This window comes from Anguilla rostrata, chromosome 1 (assembly GCF_018555375.3).
Source record: "Anguilla rostrata isolate EN2019 chromosome 1, ASM1855537v3, whole genome shotgun sequence".
NCBI classification, from domain to species: Eukaryota; Metazoa; Chordata; class Actinopteri; order Anguilliformes; family Anguillidae; genus Anguilla; species Anguilla rostrata.
Window position 1 is genome coordinate 747,994 of NC_057933.1, and position 24,996 is coordinate 772,989.

The 24,996-nt window shown below is 51.5% G+C and overlaps 1 long non-coding RNA gene across 3 annotated transcripts in view; it reads right to left on the reverse strand.

Annotated features, from left to right (window-relative positions):
• Positions 1 to 288: 288 nt before the first annotated feature.
• The window catches only part of LOC135256520 (uncharacterized), a 51,860-nt gene continuing 27,152 nt past the window's right edge, over positions 289 to 24,996 (reverse strand). For 2 of the 3 annotated variants that reach the window (XR_010330467.1, XR_010330448.1), the window contains exons 3-4: positions 12,186 to 12,246; positions 8,990 to 9,643 (exon numbers count right to left, since the gene is read on the reverse strand). This is a non-coding gene — a long non-coding RNA (uncharacterized LOC135256520). Of the gene's footprint in view, positions 414 to 8,989; positions 9,644 to 12,185; positions 12,247 to 24,996 lie in introns of those variants that run through there. The other variant, XR_010330456.1, reaches the window with a different exon arrangement.

Below are 24,996 nucleotides of genomic sequence, written 5' to 3' on the forward strand. Positions count from 1 at the left end.
TTAAGAAAAAATCCATTATGCACCAGCCTGCACCGGCAACCACAACAGCAGCTATTTTACCCGAGAATTTGGTTGATGGATGCAGTGAATTTACTTCTGACTGCTTTGTCCCAGTACTAATATATACTTCAAGAGATGCAGCAATGCAAAGGAGATTCTGTGTGCCACAATATTCATCTGTGAGGTTTACTGGGATGATCCGAAGTTATCTTCAGTATGCCACAAGGAGTCGGAGCTGAATCTTTCCATTTTTAAACCTAATTCTGCTGTAGATATAACAGCTTTGCGTTCTCATTAAACTGCTGTTTATTTAAAAGCACACGGCTGTGAACGTTCTGTTCAGCTTCTGCACTTTCAGGCACGTCTCTGTGCCTTCCACTTCCCCATGCAGGGAGACTCCAGCAGACAGCTGACTGCGGCACATGGGGGCAAACAGAAAATACCTCATTACTATGCGCTGTGACATCACTGCAACACACTCATTACTATGCGCTGTGACATCACTGCAACACAGTCATTACTATGCACTGTGACATCACTGCAACACACTCATTACTATGCACTGTGACATCACTGCAACACACTCATTACTATGCACTGTGACATCACTGCAACACAGTCATTACTATGCACTGTGACATCACTGCAACACAGTCATTACTATGCACTGTGACATCACTGCAACACAGTCATTACTATGCATTGTGACATCACTGCAACTCTCACATTACTGCGCATTGTGACATCACAGTAACACACTCAGTGCTATTCAGGATGATATCACTCACAAGTCTCATTATTCCACCTTATGACATCACTGTAACAGCCTGCTCATTGCGATATCAAAGCAACAAACTCATTAGTGCACATTAGACCATAAACCTGATGAAACAGTTGCCTGCTTGTCCCAGAGCTGGTACAAATGTTCTGACCTGACCAGCCAGACGGGGGGTGGGGAGGGGGGGTCCACTCTGATGTGCTTTTCCCAGCAATGAGGAGCTGCTTTCACTGCCATTACCTCGGCTCATTAAGCAGCAGCATTAAACCGGCCCGTCTGAAACACACCGACTGCCCCCCCCCACGTCACCTGCTCTGCACGCTTTCCTCAGAAACGTCCCTAATCTCGACTGACGGCTCCAGCTGAAACGGACAGGCATCGGGGCGATGCTGGGGCGCAGAGTCCTGCCCCAAAACCTTCTGCCGCAATTTCATGCGCAGGAAAATATCGGCCAATCTCAGTCAGTCAGGACAATGAAAAGGCAGCCGGCGCACATTCGGGTGAAGGCAGGCGAGGCGGAGGCTTCCACAGATACAGCCGCTCTGACTGAGTGACCTGCAGAGCGCCTGGGGCTGCGGGTTCAGCTCCCGTTCTCCCGGCCCACCAGGGCCTAATCACATGCACACACGAGCATTAGCATGCCCCCCCCCAGCTCGCCCCCCTGCTCACTCACCTGCCCACCTGCTCGCCCCACCACTCGCTCGCCTGTCTGCCTACCTGATGGACCAGGTGCACCAATCACAGGGGACTGGAGCGGGAGGGGGAGGGGTCTCCAGAGAGGTGTTAAAGGTGTTAAAGAGATGGACCAGGTGCACCAATCACAGGGGACTGGAGCGGCAGGGGGAGGGGCCTCCAGAGAGGTGTTAAAGAGATGGACCAGGTGCACCAATCACAGGGGACTAGTGGGGGAGCTGGAGGGGCCTCCCGAGGGGTGTTAAAGAGATGGACCAGTGCAGCCATGATCCTCACGGGCCCAGACACTGAGAAAACCAGAGGGAAGGATGAACAGAAAACTGAGGAAAGGAAAAGCAGAGAGAGTGTGGAAAAGCCTGGAAGGAAGGGGAGGAAAAGAGCAGATGAGGAAGAGGTGACAAGCCAGCGGGCTTCTGCCCCAGAGGTGTTGAGCTGGGCCTAAGGCGGCAGCCCTGGAGAGACTGCTGCCGTTTCTGCAGCTCAATTAGCGAAGGCGAGAGGGGGGAGGGAAAAACAGCCAATCCCAGCGCCACCTGTCAATCAGAGCAGTCAGCGGCGACACGCGGAGACACCGCGAGGAGCCGATCCGAGGAGCCAATCAGGTGGCTCTGCTCCTCTCCAGCGGTTAGGAAGAAAAGCACCGAGTCAGCGAACTTCAGAAGCCTTTTCCCCAGACAAATGAGAACATGAAGACATGAAGACTTCACTCAATAGAGCATTATTTTCTCCTTTAAGGACAAACCCCCCCCCCCTCCTGCTGACACAGGGGAAGACCACGGGGGCTTTGGGAAGGAGTGTGCACTAGAATGAAAAAATCAGGCAGCCAGGGAACCAGGAAATACAACAAAGAATAAACGCATCTCTCTTTGACAGCTGATCAGAGCAGAGCTGATGTTTGGGAACAAAAGAAGAAAAAGAAGGTCCCTGTGGTGAAAACTGGGCCTGTCAGACACCCCTCCCCCCTTACGCCCCTTCTCCTGCCCTCTGTCCCTCATCTCCTCTCCCCCCTTCCCCCCCTCTCTTCCCTTTCTCAGGCTTGGCAGTGAGAGGCAGGACTGTGGTTCTGTGGTTCCTGGGTGCCCATCGGAGACGCGTTCATCGTTTCCACAGTCGCCATCACCGTGGCGCTCGAACCGGCTGCTGGAATCGCAGACCTGCCAAACTGACACTCACAATAAAGCCAGAGGCCCAGGCACCCCCTTAAAACCCCAGATCTGTGCTCCAGAGACGCAGGCTCCCCGTTAAAACCCCAGATCTGTGCTCCAGAGGCGCAGGCTCCCCGTTAAAACCCCAGATCTGTGCTCCAGAGGCGCAGGCTCCCCGTTAAAACCCCAGATCTGTGCTCCAGAGGCGCAGGCTCCCCGTTAAAACCCCAGATCTGTGCTCCAGAGACGCAGGCTCCCCGTTAAAACCCCAGACCTGTGCTCCAGAGACGCAGGCTCCCCCTTAAAACCCCAGATCTGTGCTCCAGAGGCGCAGGCTCCCCGTTAAAACCCCAGATCTGTGCTCCAGAGACGCAGGCTCCCCGTTAAAACCCCAGATCTGTGCTCCAGAGCGCAGGCTCCCCGTTAAAACCCCAGATCTGTGCTCCAGAGGCGCAGGCTCCCCGTTAAAACCCCAGATCTGTGCTCCAGAGGCGCGGCTCCCCGGAAAACCCCAGATCTGTCGCTCCAGAGGCTCGCCGCGGCCCCTTGGCAAAACCCCAGATCTGTCTCCAGAGATACGCAGGTCTACCTCTAAAACCCAGATCTTTCCCTCAGGACGAGGCTCCCATTAAACGCCAGATGACCTGTGCTCCAAGGCGAAGCTCCCGTTAAAAACCGATCTGTGCTCCAAGACGCAGGCCTCCTGTGAACCCCAGATCTGTTGCTCCAGACGCAGCTCCAAAAGCCCCAGATTCTGTGCTCCAGAGGGCTGAGCCCTAAACACCCAATCTGTGCCAGTGTATGGCCGTCAGCTCTCCTAAAACAGCTGTGCTGGCAGATCGCTTGTTGCTCGCGCTACATGTTCTGCGGATATGACATGCCGATACAGGATTTTTTGCCGAACACACGCTCGGCCTTTAATGCGCCTGTTGATAACACGACGCTTTTGCATTTCAGAAACATACTGCCAGTCATAACTCAAAACTGTCCATTTTCCCTTCATTAGACTTCTCCATTATCGGTTCCATTTTATGGACCTGTCACAATAGCAAAATCTGGGAATTAGCTTCGCAAACGAATTTATAGAAATGGAGGCTGATCAGCTGTAGGTCACATGGAGCTGGTCTGATGAGCCCAAAGTCCGTGGGTGCGTTCCAAACGCTGATTTTTCTTCTTTACTAGTACGGAAAGCCAAACGGGTCAAAAATGTGTGAAACTGACATCTGGAATCGCGGCTCAACATCGGCTCATTCCATTCGCTGATTTTATCTCCTTGCTCCTGGCTCCACCCATCGGAGGACGCAAGGAATGGAAGCAAGGAAAGGAGACGGGGACAGAGAAACTGAGGAAACGTGTTTAAGGCAGATGGAGCGCCCTCGCTCTCTCAAGCATCAGTCTGAAGCAACATCCACTACAGACATGGCAGATGGAGAGACGGGGATCCACAGCTCGATCATTATGCCGCACGCGTTCACTAAAAAATACTTCCGCAAAGGACGCACTCGTGTTTCCTTGCTCAAGAACTCTTCGGGAGCCTCCTAGCTGCTATCTGTCCTAAAAGATGGCGCACCTCAATCGAGGACTGCAGAGACAAAGGACAAATAAAGTTAGTGACTGGAATGCACCCATGTTGACAACGTGTGATATGTCACTTTCACTTATTTACTCACGTTCGGCCTTCCACACTAGGAAAGGAGGCGAGGAGGTAAAAAAAAAAAAAAAGCGGTTGGATCGCACTTCCCTCGAGAGGCACTGAATGGGAGAGCCAATCAGAAGCTAGAGAAAGCTTTCTCTTTGGCTAATTAGTTATCGGACTGCGAGATCGATCCGACCGCCCCAGGAACACATTAGCGGCTGATTGGGTTTTTGCCACACTGGGTCAGTTAAGACTGTCGAAAATTAAGGAGGGGAGGGGCTCTTTGAGTCTGTTGTATTTTGACCCCTCCCCCCATCCCACCACTGCAGGTGGAGCTCCAGGTTACCCCACCCTCCTCAGTGAAAGCACAGGAGGTACTGGCTTAGCAGAATTCTTAAATCACATTCCATTACGTTTTAGTACACTCATTAAGCCTCCATTACCCAGAACCCCTCTCAGAGAGAGAGAGAGAGAGAGAGAGAGAGAGCACTGCCTCTCTTACCCAAAACCCCACTCAGAGAGAGAGAGAGAGAGAGAGAGAGAGGGAGAGAGAGAGAGAGCACTGCCTCTCTTACCCAGAACCCCACTCAGAAAGAGAGAGAGAGGGAGGGAGAGAGAGAGAGAGCACGCTCTCTTACCAGAACCCCACTCAGAGGAGGAGAGAGAGAGAGGGAGGGAGAGAGAGAGAGAGAGGAGGGGGAGAGAGAGACAGAGGAGGGGAGAGAGAGAGAGGGAGGGAGAGAGAGAGAGAGAGAGAGAGGGGAGGGGGAGAGAGAGAGAGAGAGAGTGAGCGCTGCCTCTCTTACCCAGAACCCCACTCAGAGACAGAGAGAGAGAGAGAGGGAGGGAGGGAGAGAGAGGGAGAGAGATAGGGAGGAAGGGAGAAAGAGAGAGGGAGGAAGGGAGAGAGAGAGAGCGAGAGAGAGAGAGAGAGAGAGAGGGAGAGAGAGAGGGAGGGAGGGAGAGAGAGAGAGAGAGAGAGAGAGGGAGGGAGGGAGAGGGAGGGAGAGAGAGAGAGAGAGAGAGAGAGAGGGAGAGAGGGAGAGAGGGAGAGAGCTGCACCCTCAGCAGTATCTGCAGATAAAGCACAATACTGGAGCCGCAGTAAACGGCATTATTGGCTTGTTTAAAGAGGGGTAAAATGAGGAACTTAATTCGGGTAATTAAAGAGCTGGGGGGACAGCTGTCTCAAACACCCCCAAAGCCCCCCCCACCCCCCACCCTTCCTTTCTGTGTCCATGGGGTGGGGGGCAGGTTGTAGAGGAAGCGGATCTCTCTCTCTGTCTCTCCGACTAATTTCCCAATAAATCAACATAAAATGGCTCAAACAGCCACTGTCCTGAGAGAGTGAGAGAGAGAGAGAAAGAGAAGGGGGGGCAGAGCTTACAGGGAAAAGGCTGCTACTCATGAGAGATTATACCCATGAGCCTGGCTGTGCTGGGTCACACTGAGTATGCTGGGTCAAACTGGGTCACACTGGCTGTGCTGGGTCACACTGAGTATGTTGGGTCAAACAGGGTCACACTGGCTGTGCTGGGTCACACTGAGTATGTTGGGTCAAACTGGGTCACACTGGCTGTGCTGGGTCACACTGAGTATGTTGGGTCAAACTGGGTCACACTGGCTGTGTGGGTCACACTGAGTATGTTGGGTCAAACTGGGTCACACTGGCTGTGCTGGGTCACACTGAGTATGTTGGGTCAAACTGGGTCACACTGGCTGTGCTGGGTCACACTGAGTATGTTGGGTCAAACTGGGTCACACTGGCTGTGCTGAGTCACACTGAGTATGTTGGGTCAAACTGGGTCACACTGGCTGTGCTGGGTCACACTGAGTATGTTGGGTCAAACTGGGTCACACTGGCTGTGCTGGGTCACACTGAGTATGTTGGGTCAAACTGGGTCACACTGAGCATGTTGGGTCAAACTGGGTCACACTGGCTCCACTGGGTCACACAGGGTTACACCTGCCACACTGGGTCACATTTATTGTGTTGTGTCACACAGGCCATACTGGGTCAAATCTGCATGTGGTTTTACACACAGAGATATCTGGGCAGACTTGCCTGTCACTCATTCCTACCTGCACTTCCTACCTCTACTGACAGAGGATCTTCTTATGTTAGAAGATGTTTGAGGATCTTTGTCCTGCTAGTTTTGTGCTTCAAGCATTTGGACAGCTTTAAAAGCTGAATCATCGTCTCCCTCTCATACCATTCAGACAGGCAGTGATGTAGTGAATTTAACTGCAGTCAAAATGTAGCACTGCACATCACCACGGAGACAGGATTCCAGCGTGAGGCTTTTAGGATGCTTAATTACAAACACCCTTTTTAGTCCTGGCAGAAAGGACCGGGATCAGAAAGGACCGAGATGAAGATGAGACACAGATTTATACACTTTGAAGAACATTAATAAGCAGGAAGGCATACGTGACTTAGATATCAAAGGGGAAAAAACTTTCTTTGGCAAGTTATGGTATCAGGATATCAGATTTTCACTTCCACCTTTCATTTGCCAGCAATGGGCCACTTTAGCCAATGTGGACGACAACGTACCAAACTCTTATGACTACCTATAATTAAACCCCACACCTCCATATCTACAATCAAACCCCACCACCATATGTTTAAACAAACCCTACCACAGTATCTATAATCAAACGCACCCCAGTATTTATAATCAAACCTCACACCCTACAGGTGAGCATCATTGCTGATTTCCACTGCCCCCCACCCCCCCGTGTGCCTGAATGGACTGCATTTATATAGCGCTTTTATCTAAAGCGCTTTACAATTGATGCCTCTCAATCAGCCCGAAACAGAGCCCGCCTGTGGGATGAGCTGGCTGCCCACATCACAGGCGCTCAGTGTGACCCCGTTTCGTACAGTGCACCCCCGAACCATCCCTCATCCAACGAGCCGCTTCTGAACACGGCTCATTTCCACAGCATCCTTCTGCCCCCCCCCCCCCCATCCTTCAGCACCAGCATAACACCCCCCCTACAAATCTCCCAGCTCCCCCACTCAAATCCCTGCCCCGCCCAAACATATTGACATGTTTGCCTTTCAATCTGCGTAACAAATGAAAAATGAATTAATTTATTCATGACCTGCATTTCATATGTCAGTCCATTGTGTAGCGATATGTGAAATACATTATTAATGCACTGCTTTCACTCTTTATTAGACTGCATATTTACTGAGATCATCAGCGTTTGGGGTGAGCAGTAGGATTAACGGCTCTATAGAGAGGGTGTACTGGGAGGGGCGGTGGTTGAAGCCAGTCTAGCAGATACATGCTTTGGGGAGGTGGGGCGGGGGCCTGGATGGGTGCCCGGGGGGGGGGGGGGGGGACAGACAGAGGGCCGCAGAGAGCCCCCAGAGCTGCTTTATTGGGGAGCATCTGGGGTTCAAAGGAGAACCCCTCCCCAGGATCAGTCTGTCTGTCAGTCTGCCTGTCTGTCACAGCACAGGCAGGGGGGCGGGGCTTCCATCTGTACCCAAACAGACTGCATGGGGGGGTCCCTAAAATCACCCCCTCACCTTCCTCATTAAAATGCCTCATTTTTAACATGTTTACCCAACACCAACTGCCTGCTTCACACATTAGTACAGGGCAGCATGTCTAATACTGACACCGTTACTGTATATAATGGATGTGCATACAATTAATCATGTAGATATTCACATCAGAACATAAAGTACATAATGAGGAGAACAGGCCATTCAGCCCATCTAGAACATAAGACTTCATTATTATTTCTATCTGATTGGATATCCCTCTTTTAGCTGAAGTCCCCAATGGGTCCCATATCTCAGTTTGAGGCCCCAGAGCTTAGTTTGAGCCCCCCCCCCCCAAACACACACACACACACCACCCAAACCATATATACTTTGGACTGTTTGTGGAATGCATGTGTTTTTCTCCCCAGCTCCCTCAGCATCAGGACTGGGGGGTACTACAGTGAGAGGACCCCATCAGGACTGGGGTGTACTACAGTGAGAGGACCCCATCAGGACTGGGGTGTACTACAGTGAGAGGACCCCATCAGGACTGGGGTGTACTACAGTGAGAGGACCCCATCAGGACTGGGGTGTACTACAGTGAGAGGACCCCATCAGGACTGGGGTGTACTACAGTGAGAGGACCCCATCAGGACTGGGGTGTACTACAGTGAGAGGACCCCATCAGGACTGGGGTGTACTACAGTGAGAGGACCCCATCAGGACTGGGGTGTACTACAGTGAGAGGACACGGCCTGTTGTGAGTTAGCCCTTAGCTGTGGAATGACAGATGGAATTATCAGAGCTCTCATTGGTGGGTACAGCACATCATTACCTTTTTTTAAGATGCAGGAGAACCCACTTTGAATTCCATTAGGTGCTATTAGAGCAGGTCTGTCTGGAGAAGAATAAGCCCAGAGCAATGGCATTTAGAGAGGGAAGGGTGTGTGTGTGTGTGTGAGTGTGATAGTGTGTGTGTGTATGTGTGATAGTGTGTGTGTGCATGCATGCGAGCATGTGTGTGAGTGTGTGTGAAAGTGTGTGTGTGTGTAAGTGTGTGTGTGTGCGTCAGTATAAGTGTATGTGTGTGTGTTTATGTGTGAGTGTGTGAAAGTGTGTGTGTATGTGTGCATGCGTGCGTGCATGTGTGTGTGTTTGTGAGTGTGTGAGTGTGATAGTGTGTGTGTGTGTGTGTGTGTGTGTGTGTTTCACTCTCTCTGGATGAGAACAGATGTGACATGCCTAGTTCTGTTTATTAAACAATCAGTCTTTCAGAAAAACAGCAACAATTCGCTGAGAACAATCAAGGAGCCGTGGAAGGGCTATATTTATATATTTAGTGGGTTTCTTTAGCTGTGCCAGTTTCCCCACTCTTCTTCCACACCGGGACTTACATACAACAAAAAAAGGGCTTATAAAACAAAAATGACCCCCCTCCCCTCCATCCCCCCCATAGTTTTAATCTCTGCTTCTAAATGCAAAACAAAATAAGAATATTAATGATGCAAAGAGACTAATCATTCCTCAAACAGAAACGACGGCTTCCAGAACAGAGCTGGCCACAGCTGGTCTGTAAGTGTAAAAGGCCACTGCCTCAGACAATGGCAAACTGCCCCACACGTTGCATGGCCATACATTCCCGCCATACAGCGCCATGGCGATAAGGGCTCCTGTTCCCGCCATACAGCGCCATGGCGATAAGGGCTCCTGTTCCCGCCATACAGCGCCATGGCGATAAGGGCTCCTGTTCCCGCCATACAGCGCCATGGCGATAGCGGCTCCTGTTCCCGCCATACAGCGCCATGGCGATAAGGGCTCCTGTTCCCGCCATACAGCGCCTTGGCAATAACAGCTCCTGGTAATATTACATTCGCACCAACACCCCCCTTGCAGGAAGAGAATAAATAAAGTTTATTACTTCCCAGTTCGGATGATTTATGAAATGTACAGATATACTGTAAATGGGAGCCGCCCAGCTGATGCATATTATTTATATAGGAGATCAAGCTGAAGACATAAGAGGCTTTATATTCTTACAGCCGCATTTACAACATAAACTACTGTGTGTGTGTGTGCGTGTGTGTGTGCGCGTATGTGTGTGTGTGTGCGTGTGTGTGTGTGTGTGTGCGTGTGCGAGTGCGTGTGTGTGCGAGTGTGTGCGTGTGTGTGTGCGAGTGTGTGTGTGCGTGCGTGCGTGTGTGTGCATGTGTGTGTGTGCGAGTGTGTGTGTGTGTGCGTGTGTGTGTGTGTGTGTGTACGTGCGTGCGTGTGTGTGTATGTAGGTTCAGCATGGATCTGCCTGATGCCACCATTTAGCATCACAACACAAATACTGGTAAATCCCTTTGTTACAGATAAATGTCAGGAATTTTCTGGCTCAACAAGTATTAATCTCAAACATGCTGTGGTCCCCAGTCCCTGCAGAGTCCTCCAGTACCACGCACACACACCAATCTCGCACCGTGAAGAATTAAGAATGAGAGAGAATAAACGCTGAAATCTAATTAGAGGGGAGTGATCCCAAATTGTGTGGAGTGAGGCTTACCCAGTGCTACATCAGATGCTCCCAGACTCAGGCTAATGAGATTGTGTCTTTCTGAGATACACTTTGAGCAGATGTTTGCTACCCTAGTGTTTTGCATCAGATTAGGATGCAGCATCTATTTTCCCAATAAATTTAAAAACTAACATCCATACCATCTGTCTCTCTTTCTGTCACATTATGAGCCAGAGTCTTCTGCTCTCTCTCGCTAACTTGCTCTCATATGCTATATAGGCATGATAAACACAGTAAATGTTGCCAGAGGCTAATAAAGAAGTGTAGCAGTTCAGTGAAGTAACCATATATTCTAGCCAATTAACATGTAAATGATTTCATAACCACGATAAATTACAGTATGCAAAGACTCTAAATCAACTGGAAATTATATTATTTTTAAAAAATCAATTTGGCACCCAGCACGGGGCTGAACATGTCCCATTCCCACCCAAATTTGGAAGGCCCATCTGTCTGCATCCGCAGCCGATTTGGGATTCGGAAGAGTACAGACATCTGCAGTTCTCCTGCAGAAGGCGAGGTGTCACTGAGCCACAGACTACAGCCGAGCTCGCACAGAGCGGAGTCAGAGGAAGACCTTTCATACGCGGCGTCTGACATGCAGTCCACAGGCACCCGATCGACCAGCAGGGGGCGGTACAGAGTGATGAAACGCAGACCCCTAATCGACTGAACCCTGGGCGACGCCATTGCAAATTGCACATTGCCTTATGGGTCCGAGATGGATGTTCTAATAATGTTCTAATAATGTTGTAACACACAGCACCATTACTTTCTCCAGCTGCTCCTCCCTCTCCTGCTCTGCCCCCCTCCCCCGGACCCCTGCTCTCCCCCACTCTCACACTCTTCCCCACAAACTCTTGCTCTCTCTCTATCCCTCCCTCTAACCCTGTCTCTCTCATTCCAAAAACTGTTTGTTGAAGCATGTTGTCCTCTGCTCTGAGTCTGTCCTTAATCAGCCGTGGTCACAGAGTGACCTCTAAGCCTGCGTTCAGGGACAGAGGACAAATTCATTCCGGGTGCACTTTCAGATGCCAGTGCATAGAGGGGCACTAGTCTTGTCAATTAGCTTTTATTGACTTAATTACCAGAATACATTTTGCAGCAATGCTGACATTGCTCAGCCTTTTATGTGCATAATAGAACTCATTAATTACTCCAGAAATAACTCAGGTGCAACAACAGCTACAAAGTGGTTATACTGCTTTAGACTGGGCTGCTGTGTCTGAGGGCAGCCTGTGTTGTGGGGGGGGGGGGGTTGTAGACACAATATCACTGACCAATTTCCTCTAATTTTATACAATTATATATAGTGCACCAGATGCGCCAGAAAGCCCTACCTGTCTTATTTCTCATTACACTCTGTAACAAATTTTACATCTCTGACAGAAATGTAATGAAGACCAGAACCCTAATGATGATGAGAGTGAAACGAGCAATGCTTTGCAACTGTTAAATTAATTTAGCCAGCACGTTGCGCAGTTTGCACCAGTACCCACAGCCTCCAGCATGTCAGCAGCAGCGCAGTTCAGCCTCAGGAAATAGGCTGCTTTCCATCGCAGAGCCGCAGCAGAAACGCTGCAACACCTGCGATTCTTCCCGCTCTTCGTCAAAGCATGAAACAAACTGCGATAATATGCAGCTCTGACCGTCACAAAGCGCATTCCACCGCTTCTGATGAAAACACCCACTCAGCCACTGAGATGCCATTGTGTGCGAGAAGCAAGGATGCACATTTAGCCGAGGGCTTCATTCCTAAGGCTACTCAACATCTCCACAAAGCTGCTGTAGCTTACCTGCACACCTGCTGCTGTAGCTTACCTGCACACCTGCTGCTGTAGCTTACCTGCACACCTGCTGCTGTAGCTTACCTGCACACCTGCCGCTGTAGCGTGGGGCTCTCTCTGAGGCTGAGGAGGCGTCCATCTTCCTCTGAAAGGGAACAAAGCAGAAAGCTCTCAGACCACAGAGGCGGTGTTACAGACCACAGAGGCGACGTTACAGACCACAGGGGCGGCATTACAGACCACAGGGGCGGCGTTACAGACCACAGGGGCGGCGTTACAGACCACAGGGGCGGTGTTACAGACCACAGGGGCAGCGTTACAGACCACAGGGGCAGCGTTACAGACCACAGGGGCGGCGTTACAGACCACAGGGGCGGCGTTACAGACCACAGGGGCGGCGTTACAGACCACAGGGGCGGCGTTACAGACCACAGGGGCGGTGTTACAGACCACAGGGCAGTGTTACAGACCACAGGGGCAGCGTTACAGACCACAGGGGCGGCGTTACAGACCACAGGGGCAGCGTTACAGACCACTGGGGCAGCGTTACAGACCACAGGGGCAGCGTTACAGACCACAGGGCAGCGTTACAGACCACAGGGCGGCGTTACAGACCACAGGGCGGCGTTACAGACCACAGGGGCGGGTTACAGACCACAGGGTGCGGCGTTACAGACCACAGGGGCGGCGTTTACAGGCCACAGGGCAGCGTTACAGACCACAGGGGCAGCGTTACAGACCACAGGGGCAGCGTTACAGACCACAGGGGCAGCGTTACAGATCACAGGGGCAGCGTTACAGACCACAGGGGCAGCGTTACAGACCACAGGGGCAGCGTTACAGACCACAGGGCAGCGTTACAGACCACAGGGGCAGCGTTACAGACCACAGGGGCAGCGTTACAGGCCACAGGGGCAGCGTTACAGACCACAGGGGCAGCGTTACAGACCACAGGGCAGTGTTACAGACCACAGGGGCAGCGTTACAGACCACAGGGGCAGCGTTACAACCACAGGGCAGCGTTACAGACCACAGGGGCAGCGTTACAGGCCACAGGGGCAGCGTTACAGACCACAGGGGCAGCGTTACAGACCACAGGGGCAGCGTTACAGACCACAGGGGCAGCGTTACAGACCACTGGGCAGCGTTACAGACCACGGCAGCGTTACAGCCACAGGGCAGCGTTACAGGCCACAGGGGCAGCGTTACAGACCACAGGGGCAGCGTTACAGACCACAGGGGCAGCGTTACAGACCACAGGGGCAGCGTTACAGACCACAGGGGCAGCGTTACAGACCACAGGGGCAGCGTTACAGACCACAGGGGCAGCGTTACAGACCACAGGGGCAGCGTTACAGACCACAGGGGCAGCGTTACAGACCACAGGGGCAGCGTTACAGACCACAGGGCCGGCGTTACAGACCACAGGGCCGGCGTTACAGACCACAGGGGCGGCGTTACAGACCACAGGGGCGGCGTTACAGACCACAGGGGCGGCGTTACAGACCACAGGGGCGGTGTTACAGACCACAGGGGCAGTGTTACAGACCACAGGGCAGTGTTACAGACCACAGGGGCGGTGTTACAGACCACAGGGGCAGTGTTACAGACCACAGGGGCAGTGTTACAGACCACAGGGGCGGCGTTACAGACCACAGGGCAGCGTTACAGACCACAGGGGCGGCGTTACAGACCACAGGGGCGCGTTACAGACCACAGGGGCGGCGTTACAGACCACAGGGCGCGTTACAGACCACAGGGCGCGTACAGCACAGGGCGCGTTACAGACCACAGGGGCAGCGTTACAGGCCACAGGGCAGCGTTACAGACCACAGGGGCAGCGTTACAGACCACAGGGGCGCGTTCGCACAGGCAGGTACAACACAGGGGCAGCGTTACAGACCACAGGGGCAGCGTTACAGACCACAGGGGCAGCGTTACAGACCACAGGGGCGTAGGCACAGGGCAGCGTTACAGACCACAGGGCAGCTCAGGCCACAGGCAGCGTTACAGACCACAGGGGCAGCGTTACAGACCACAGGGGCAGCGTTACAGACCACAGGGGCAGCGTTACAGACCACAGGGCAGGTTCAACCACAGGGGCGCGTTCAGACCACAGGGCAGCGTTACAGCCACAGGGCAGCGTTACGACACAGGGCGCGTTACAGACCACAGGCGCGTACAGACACAGGGGCGGTTACAGACCACTGGGGCAGCGTTACAGACCACAGGGGCAGCGTTACAGCCACAGGGGCAGGTTACAGCCACAGGGCAGCGTTACAGGCACAGGGCAGGTCGACAACAGGCAGCTTACAGCCCAGACACGTACGACACAGGACTTCGACCTGGCCAGCGAGCCGCAGACTTGCGAACTCAGCGTTAATACACAGTCGGCAGCTAGACCTCCATGGGCCAGCTACATTACTAAGGTAACTGTAAGATCCAGGGGCAGATGTCAGTATGTCGTGCAACCAGCCTCAGTATCAAAGGACTTCAACTGCAACTGGAGCCTGCTGAATCACTAAGTTAACAGCCATGAGGCAAAGCCTAACTGACTGCCATATCTAACTAATCTCACGCGAGATTCATGCACAGGTCGATTCAGTGTCATGCTACTACACGACACAGCAGACAGACAGACAGACACACACACACGCAGACACGCAGACAGACAGACACACACACACACATTCACGCGCACACACACAAGCACACGTGGATTCAACAGACATCCACTACTGCATGAAAGCAGACAACAGGAGTTCAGACACACACCATGGTTGGATACACAGACTCATTGTTGAATGAATAATCCGTGACACTAATTAGGGGCAAGTTTCTGAGAAATCGGTTAATGATCGTCATTGCTTATTGGCTCTCCAAGACACTAAACACTTTAATTGATGTGAACAGGACCAATAATTATGGAGAAAAGGACTCCACTACTTCCCCGTGTTTGAAACTCCATATCACCTGACGGTGTAACGCAGTTTCACGATGTTCTGAACAGCACACCTGAAGCACACCTGCTGCAGTTCTACATTCAGTTATGCAGGCAAATCTTTATTCAATGTTTGGTTAATTCTTTTCATAAATACAGATTGAATCAGCATTATTCAGTGTTAATAGCCTACATTTATAGTAGTTTATATTAGTTGTAAATAAACAAATGAATCCGAATAGCTTAAAAAATTGATCAGGAAATGCTTATGAAATGCTTATAAAATCTTTTAATCTCATTCATTGTCATGAAAGGGAATTCCTTTTATAGGTTACTAAAGTGCAGTATATTAAAACTATTGTGTCAATAAAATGTAGTGTATTAAAACTATTAAAATTTTACTGAAGTTGAAACATCACCAGATTCATTTAATACATTCATAAATAAATCAAAAGAGAGGAATTCAACTCTTAAGTGTTTCGAGTTGTTTCATAATAAGCAATTTACAGTTTAGAAGCATTTATATCACTCTAATGAGCCTGCCCATTTAGTGCTCTCACCAGCAGAAGCCCCCCCTCCCACACTGTCACAGGGCACCTCCAAAACCACTCCACTGCACCCTGAGATGACCTGCGCACGTCTCTCCTGCCGATGTTTTATGGAAAGAGAAGGAATTAAACTTTATATGCATATAAAAGCCACAGATGACTGGGAGGTAAATGTTTATTTATTGGTCATTGAAGGCGCACTGTACGGAACGTCTTGAGCAAACTTGGTGTTCGGAACACCGCAAGTTTGCGCCGCGTCTCCGTTAAAAACTTTGGTCAAAGGCAGGACGTGTCAGGCACCAGCTTTTTACTCAGTCATATTCACAGTCTGCTTGAATACTTTCATTTTAATTGATTGTGATGATTTGATTTTCAATGGAATTTTAATCAAATAACCACCTCCAGGCAACTCGAAGTGCGTGCAGTTCACAAAGTTTGATACTCAAGAATCAGGAGAAATCTGTTCAAGGGAGTCACAGTGTGGAATCACAGACCCTGAGTCACAGTGTGGAATCACAGACCGAGTCACAGTGTGGACTCAGCGTCTGTGATTCCACACTGTGACTCAGGGTCTGTGATTCACATATGCTGAGTCACAGTAGTGTGTCCACATACTTGGCCATGTAAGATACAAACACTGAGTGAGCGACAAGCTGAGAAGCAGAGGGTGCTATCGGCTCGAACCCGAGCGTGTCTACATCCCAGCGAACATGAACAAGAGATTTCACAGTGAAACGGTCCAACAAAACCAGGAGAGAAAGCATGACCAGTGGAGTGCCTGTTCTTATTAAAGCAAAACTTTCTTGACATTCTATTTGTTGTTACTTTAATAAAACACATTCATTGCATATTGTGCCTGTTTTTCATTCTGTAGAATGCATACCTTTTTATAGGGTCAGTAAACCCAGCACCTTATTAATGCTGCATTTGAAGCTGCCCTCTCCGCACTCCCCATCACACAGTGTTTTTCTGTGATTTGTGCTCTTATACGGGCCACAGCATTTGCTTCTGAACCCTGATCTGTGGCTGTATTTGAATGTTTTTATTTAAAAGCACCTCCTGGCTATAGCTTGGGTAGCATGTAGCATGTATGAACTGAAATGAGGCCAATTTAGACCCCCTTTGCCTGAACCGTGTTGTTTTTACATGTAAATGCATTTTATATTTCCACCATGTAACCATTTTCTGCCCATCCCTAAACTGAACCCTTCCCCTTCCGGAGAGTTTCCATCGGGCTGGACGCAAGATGCAAAAGCAAAGTGAAAGGGGCACTTTGAGTTTGAAGGTAAAAGGAGGTCACAGACAGCCACAGTCGGTGCAGATAGCATCGTTGGGCACACAGAACTCTCTCCTGTGGCCTGAGGGGGTATTTGTTTGGCTGTTTGCTTGTTTTATTGGCTGTTGATGACGCACTCTCTGCTGTGGAAAATCATTTGTTTGTTTGTCCTCCTGGAGTTAAAACGGGGTATCAGGCAATCAAGTGCGAGCGCCAATCAGAGACAGCTTCCTGCACAAGCCTCGCTGTGCTGTGCTGTGCTGTGCTGTGCTGTGGCTGGGGTGTGAGACGGAGCACTCAGCAGATACCATGACCGCAGCGAGCTGAGCACAGCTTCTCAGCACAGCTCCACAGCAAAGATGAGGCACAGAGCTCTAATGAGTCACAGAGCTCTAATGAGTCAGAGCTCTAATGAGGCACAGAGCTCTAATGAGTCACAGAGCTCTAATGAGTCACAGAGCTCTAATGAGGCACGGAGCTCTAATGAGTCACAGAGCTCTAATGAGTCAGAGAGCTCTAATGAGGCACAGAGCTCTAATGAGGCACGGAGCTCTAATGAGTCACAGAGCTCTAATGAGTCACAGAGCTCTAATGAGTCACAGAGCTCTAATGAGTCACAGAGCTCTAATGAGGCACAGAGCTCTAATGAGTCACAGAGCTCTAATGAGTCACAGAGCCCTAATGAGTCACAGAGCCCTAATGAGGCACAGAGCTCTAATGAGTCACAGAGCTCTAATGAGTCACAGAGCTCTAATGAGTCTCAGAGCTCTAATGAGTCACAGAGCTCTAATGAGGCACAGAGCTCTAACGAGTCACAGAGCTCTAATGAGTCACAGAGCCCTAATGAGTCACAGAGCCCTAATGAGGCATAGAGCTCTAATGAGTCACAGAGCCCTAATGAGTCACAGAGCTCTAATGAGTCTCAGAGCTCTAATGAGTCACAGAGCTCTAATGAGTCTCAGAGCCCTAATGAGGCATAGAGCTCTAATGAGTCTCAGAGCTCTAATGAGTCACAGAGCTCTAATGAGTCACAGAGCTCTAACGAGTCACAGAGCTCTAATGAGTCACAGAGCCCTAATGAGTCACAGAGCTCTAATGAGTCACAGAGCTCTAATGAGTCACAGAGCCCTAATGAGGCACAGAGCTCTAATGAGTCACAGAGCTCTAATGAGTCACAGAGCTCTAATGAGTCTCAGAGCTCTAATGAGTCACAGAGCTCTAATGAGTCACAGAGCCCTAATGAGTCACAGAGCTCTAATGAGTCACAGAGCTCTAATGAGTCACAGAGCCCTAATGAGGCATAGAGCTCTAATGAGTCACAGAGCCCTAATGAGTCACAGAGCTCTAATGAGTCTCAGAGCTCTAATGAGTCACAGAGCTCTAATGAGTCACAGAGCTCTAATGAGTCACAGAGCCCTAATGAGGCATAGAGCTCTAATGAGTCACAGAGCTCTAATGAGTCACAGAGCCCTAATGAGTCACAGAGCTCTAATGAGTCTCAGAGCCCTAATGAGTCACAGAGCCCTAATGAGTCACAGAGCCCTAATGAGTCACAGAGCCCTAATGAGGCATAGAGCTCTAATGAGTCCCAGAGCCCTAATGAGGCATAGAGCTCTAATGAGTCACAGAGCTCTAATGAGTCACAGAGCCCTAATGAGTCACAGAGCCCTAATGAGGCATAGAGCTCTAATGAGTCCCAGAGCTCTAACGAGGCACAGAGCCCTAACGAGGCACAGAGCCCTAATGAGTCAATGAGATCTAATGAGGAGGGAACATGCAGGTGCACAGATGCATTGTGGGTCTCAGACATTTGGCTGTTAACCCAATCAGTGCTGCTCTTGTGGTGAGAAACCGAGTCGCTCTATCAAAGCCCAGGATTTCCTCACAGCGTTATTCTGATGTGGGGTTAAAAGAGAACGAGGAAGGGTTCTATTAATCACTCAGATAAGCCCAGGTTCAGCGCTGGCACCAGTCAGCTCCGCCTCCCTCCCTTCAGCTCCGCCTCCCCTCCCTTTAGCCATGCCTTCCCCCTATTCATTACATTACAGGCATTTAGCAGACGCTCTTATCCAGAGGGACCTACACAACTTTTCACATAGCATTTTACAATGTACCCATTTATACAGCTGGATATATACTGAAGCAATGCAGGTTAGGTACCTTGCTCAAGGGCACAATGACAGTGTATTACCCAGGAATCGAACCTATGACCTTTCGGTTACAAGCCCAGTTCCCTATCCACTGTGCTACACTGCTGCCCTATTCAGCCCCGCCTCCCCTCCCTTCAGCCCCGCCTCCCTGCCCTTTAGCCCTGCATCCCCTCCCTTCAGCCCCGCCTCCCCTCCCTTCAGCCCCGCCTCCCCTCCCTTCAGCCCCGCCTCCCCTCCCTTTAGCCCCGCCTCCCCTCCCTTCAGCCCCGCCTCCCCTCCCTTCAGCCCCGCCTCCCCTCCCTTTAGCCCCGCTCCCCTCCCTTCAGCCCCGCCTCCCCTCCCTTCAGCCCCGCCTCCCCTCGCTTCAGCCCCGCCTCCCCTCCCTTTAGCCCCGCCTCCCTGCCCTTTAGCCTCGCCTCCCCTCCCTTTAGCCCCGCCTCCCCTCCCTTCAGCCCCGCCTCCCCTCCCTTCATGCTGCGCTTCACTGCCACACCAGGGCTGCAGCGGCTCTCTTGCCCTGCGCACCCGACCATGAAATAGGGCTGTTAAAAGAACACAGATGCACCTCCTCCTGGAAAGGAGGTCTGATTGGAGCTCAGAGCTGATGGCCAGTATTTTACAGGAGGGGTCTACCCACTATCCACCAACCTGCAGCAACTAAAGATATCAGACTTCAGGAAGAACTGGCTCCCACCACCTTCCCCTTAGGTGGCATGAATATTTTAAACATCAGTCAGATTTTTTCCTTAGACAGCAGAAGCCGGTTCTCTCTAGGCCAATCAGAAGTGGCCTGGGATGACCCTTAGCACAGCCCAGAGTCTGTGTCTGAGAGTGAGTCACGGGCAGATTTAGGGCTCCAAACAGAGCGTGTGTAAACAGGGGAGGGAGGCCATATGGGGCGGGGTGCAGACAAGCTGTTTCTGTCCGAACGCGAAGCCGTTTCCGTTAACCGCCCCCGACATGCGTAAACGACCCCCACTGGCTCCTTCATCTCCGCTCCATCTGCCGCTAACGCTCCAGCTAACCCACCCGCTAACGCTCCCAGCTCAGAGCCCTACAGCGCTAACCCTCCCAGCTCAGAGCCCTACAGCGCTAACACTCCCACTAACGCTCCAGCTAACCCTCCCGCGAACCCACCCGCTAACGCTCCAGCTAACCCACCCGCTAACGCTCCCACTAACCCACCCGCTAACGCTCCAGCTAACCCACCCGCTAACGCTCCCAGCTCTGAGCCCTACAGCACTAACCCTCCCGCTAAACCACCCGCTAACGCTCCAGCTAACCCTCCCGCTAACCCTCCCACTAACGCTCCAGCTAACCCTCCTGCTAATGCTCCCAGCTCAGTGTCTGGGAGGTCTGTACCCCTCTCTCACCCTACAGGAAAGCGCAGGAGCTCTGAGGTTTGGAGGCTTCCTGGCCCCCAGCCCAGAATCCTGCAGCTCCTTTCCCAGCCAACTGCAAGCGGAGAGCAGCCGCACCCGCAGGGCCCGTTTCGCGGGAAAGGTTCGAGTGGCCTCTCTGCAAAGACACCCTTCGCCCTTCCCCCCTCAATTAATTAGGACACGGCTAGGGGTCAGAGCCCGTCCCCTGGGTGGCCTGCCGTGCACACAGCAGGGAAGAGCGAGGGGCGGGACGAAGAGCGAGGGATGGGAGGAAGAGCGAGAGACGGGAGGAAGAGCGAGGGGTGGGAGGAAGAGCGAGGGACAGGAGGAAGAGCGAGGGGCGGAGGAAGAGCGAGGGCGGAGGAAGAGCGAGGCGCGGAGGAAGAGCGAGGGCGGGAGGAAGACGGGGACGGGAGGAAGAGCGAGGGCGGAGGAAGAGCGAGGGCGGGAGGAAGAGCGAGGCGGAGGAAGAGCGAGGGCGGGAGGAGAGCGGGGCGGGAGAAGAGCGAGGGCGGGAGGAAGAGCGAGGGACGGAGGAAGAGCAGGGGCGGGAGGAAGAGCGAGGGCGGGAGGAAGAGCGAGGGCGGGAGGAAGGCGAGGGCGGGAGGAAGAGCGGGGGCGGAGGAAGAGCGAGGCGGGAGGAAGAGCGAGGGACGGGAGGAAGAGTGAGGGGCGGGAGGAAGAGCGAAGGGCGGGAGGAAGAGCGAGGGACGGGAGGAAGAGCGAGGGGCGGGAGGAAGAGCGAGGGGCGGGAGGAAGAGTGAGGGGCGGGAGGAAGAGCGAGGGGCGGGAGGAAGAGCGAGGGGCGGGAGGAAGAGTGAGGGGCGGGAGGAAGTCGAGCCGCTCGTTTACGGTTCCTCAGCAGAGTTCTACGGGGGGGGGGTTCCGGGCCTCCCCCCAGTATACCAGGCCTGATGTCTGACGTCATGACAACGGTAAAAAATGTATTTTTTTTGTGTGATAAAAGTCCTCATTCTCTTCAGCGCTCGATCCACCCGGAGGCAGAAATTCCCCGTGTGTGACTGTGCCTTAATATTTAATCGCTCCTGATAACAGCGCATGAATAACCCTGCTAATTAATATACCATAAAGCTTCTTTAAGTGTGCTGCAGTTAAATATTTATTGATTATTGATATGCGTGGTGCTACATGGAGAGAGTGGGGTACTCTAACGCCAGGGCAGACGCTAACAGGAAGGCTGAGGGCTTATCCATTTTGGCACTCAATGCAAATGAGCTCTTAGCATCTGAACCGTCCGCACAGGCACTGGGGATATTTACCGCAATGCTAACTACAACGCCAGTAAGCCAATGCTACACTGAGTAAAGCACAGTAGAGCAGATTTTATATATAAGCTATATAAAACTATAGACCCTGTTTGTAAAATATATAAGATCTACTGTATTGTCTGCTGTACTGTCCTGATTATAAGCTAGTATCCTGTGCTGATACAGATGACCTCAATGCATAATCAACAGGAGATGCATTAACCAAATGTGCTGATTTACTGCATTAAAGACGTTCATACGGGGCGTGTTTTTTAACTAGCAGCGTTAATAATGCTCTTGTGAAGAAACCAGAACTCAGCTCACACACCATTCTGGGACCAATAACTGTCCCTCTTCATTATGTTCTTTCTTAATTTATTAATTAATAAATGAACAAAAAAAATAATAATACAGCCAATTAAATCAAACGAGATTATCAAGTATAACCATCTCATCAGTGAACTGAGATGGAATCAGCCGACTGCTAAAGAACTGATTACACACCGGCTGCCAATTACACCCCAATCAAACCCAATCAGAAAACCAAGAGAACGTAATTAAAACACTAATTGAAAAGGAGGGATTACATTAATCTCCTGAATGATCTGTGAACCATCGCATGCTCACCCAGCCCATATCAGATGAAAAAAAGATTTAAAGACAAAATTACCAAATGAACAAAAAATGTGATTTCACATCATGTGGCAACCTAATCAATAATATTGACGGCAAAAAAAACCCTTAATCAGGTATTTTAATTGCTGTCTTAATCAGGAGTGCATGTGTGGCAGCAGGAACGCGAGTAAAACAAGCTTTGGAATCAATATACTGAAAAATGTCCCAAGGGGAGAAAATGTACTAGGGGTATGTGTGTTAGGGTTGGGGGGGGGGGGTGGTGTGTGTGTGTGTGTGTGTGTGTGTGTTGTGTGTGTGTGGGGGTGGGGTGGGGGGGGGGTGTGTGGGTGGGTGTGTGTGGTGGGTGGTGTGTGTGTGTGGTGTGTGGTGGTGGTGATGGTGGGGTGTGTGTGTGTGTGGGGGGGGGTGTGTGTGTGTGGTGTGTGTGGGGTGTGTGTGTGTGGGGGGGTGTGTGTGCTGTGGTGGGTGTGTGTGTATGTGGGTGGTGTGTGTGTGTGTGTGTGGGGGGTGTGTGTGTGTGTGTGTGTGTATGTGGGGGGTGTGTGTTGTGTGTGGTGTGTGTGTTGTGGGGGGGTGTGTGTGTTGGTGGGGGGGTGTGTGTTGTGTGTGTGGTGGGGGGTGTGTGTGGTGTGTGTGTGGTGGGGGGTGTGTGTGTGTGTGTGTGTGTGGGGGTGTGTGTGTGTGGGTGGGGTGTGTGTGTGTGGTGGGTGGGGGTGTGTGTGTGTGGGTGGGGGGTTTGTGTGTTGTGGGTGGGGGTGTGTGTGTGTGGGGGGTGTGTGTGTGTGGGGGGGTGTGTGTGTGATGGGGATGGTCTGTGTATGGGTCGTGACGACTGGCTCACAGTGTATTCAGACTGAGCTCACAGTGATTACAGACTGAGCTCACAGTGACTGCAGACTGAGCTCACAGTGACTGCAGACTGAGCTCACAGTGACTGCAGACTGAGCTCACAGTGACTGCAGACTGAGCTCACAGTGACTGCAGACTGAGCTCACAGTGATTACAGACTGAGCTCACAGTGACTGCAGACTGAGCTCACAGTGACTGCAGACTGAGCTCACAGTGACTACAGACTGAGCTCACAGTGATTTCAGACTGAGCTCACAGTGACTGCAGACTGAGCTCAACACTCAGGCTGGTGCTGATGAATCTTACAGCCGGATAAACACCACAAACCAGCTGAAACCATTATTCTTTGGAAAAAAGAACAGAAAAAAAATTGGAAAGGCAGAAAAAAAACCCTGCACAAGAAAAACAAAGTCTATGGATAAAAATTCTGACATCTTCTGTTGGCCAAAAATTTGAAAACCATCAGGAGGATCAAGCTCAGAAAAATGCACCCATTTGAATATATTTAAATCTCTGTTGTTCTTGGAAATACAACATTCAAATCACATTTTTCCCTGATTGATGGCCCTACTATATTGGAGATATTCTGGCATATGCAGTCCATATGCTGAGGCACATACTGTTTGGTGTACGGTATGCGTGTGGAGGAGGACTCATGTCCAGCTTGCTCTTCAGACCTGCTGCAGTGATGTTAGACCCCAATAACAGGTCTGGCGCCAGCGGGTGTTTGGGTCTGACAGCAGGCCAGCGCCCAGCGCGTTTTGGGCTCCAGCCCAGGCTGACAGCTGGCTCGCCCTTTGAGTAACAGGCCAGATTAACTGCGAGGACCCCAGGCAACGGTCTTGTAAATTTTAAGATCTTGAAACGGACACCGACAAGCTGAGAGTGAAAAACACACCCTACAGAGAAGGGGGGGGGGGGGGGGAGGGGGGAGGGGGTAGATTTAGTTTGTATTTACAGTCCCAGGTGACAGCCGTGATGGAGAACTCTGTGCAGGACACAGGACTACTACATGCACTCTGGGAACTGTGGCAGGCAGGCAGGGATAATACAAACGGGGTTCATAAGTAGATGTCCGTGATTTTGCAAGCTCCACCCAACCCCCACCCTCTTCATGGATCATAGCACAGGCTAACCCTAACCTCCACCCAACCCTCACGCTCGCTATGGATCAGCGCACAGGCTAACCCTAACCTCCACCCAACCCTCACGCTCGCTATGGATCAGCGCACAGGCTAACCCTAACCTCCACCCAACCCCCACCCTCTCCAAGCATCAGCGCACAGGCTAACCCTAACCTCCACCCAACCCTCACGCTCGCTATGGATCAGCGCACAGACTAACCCTAACCTCCACCCAACCCTCAGCTGCTATGGATCACGGCACAGGCTAACCCTAACCTCCACCCAACCCCCACCCTCTTCATGCATCACGCACAGGCTAACCCTAACCTCCACCCAACCCTCACGCTCGCTATGGATCAGCGCACAGACTAACCCTAACCTCCACCCAACCCCCACCTCGCTAGATCAGCGCACAGGCTAACCCAACCTCCACCCAACCCCCACCCTCTCCAAGCATTAGCGCACAGGCTAACCCTAACCTCCACCCAACCCCCACCCTCTCTATGCATCAGCGCACAGGCTGAAACAGTTAACCGCATTTAAAAGGAACCCTAACCCTAACCCTTCTCCTGGGTGAAAATAAAGGATGGTATCAGCAGCTGTAAAAAAGCAGGACGCTAGTGAGGGAACTTCATTTCTGCTTCTCCGAACCGCACGCGGATGAGAGGAAGGCCAGCTGGCCCAGATCTATCCGGCACAGTCCGAGTTTATCCAGCCGCTG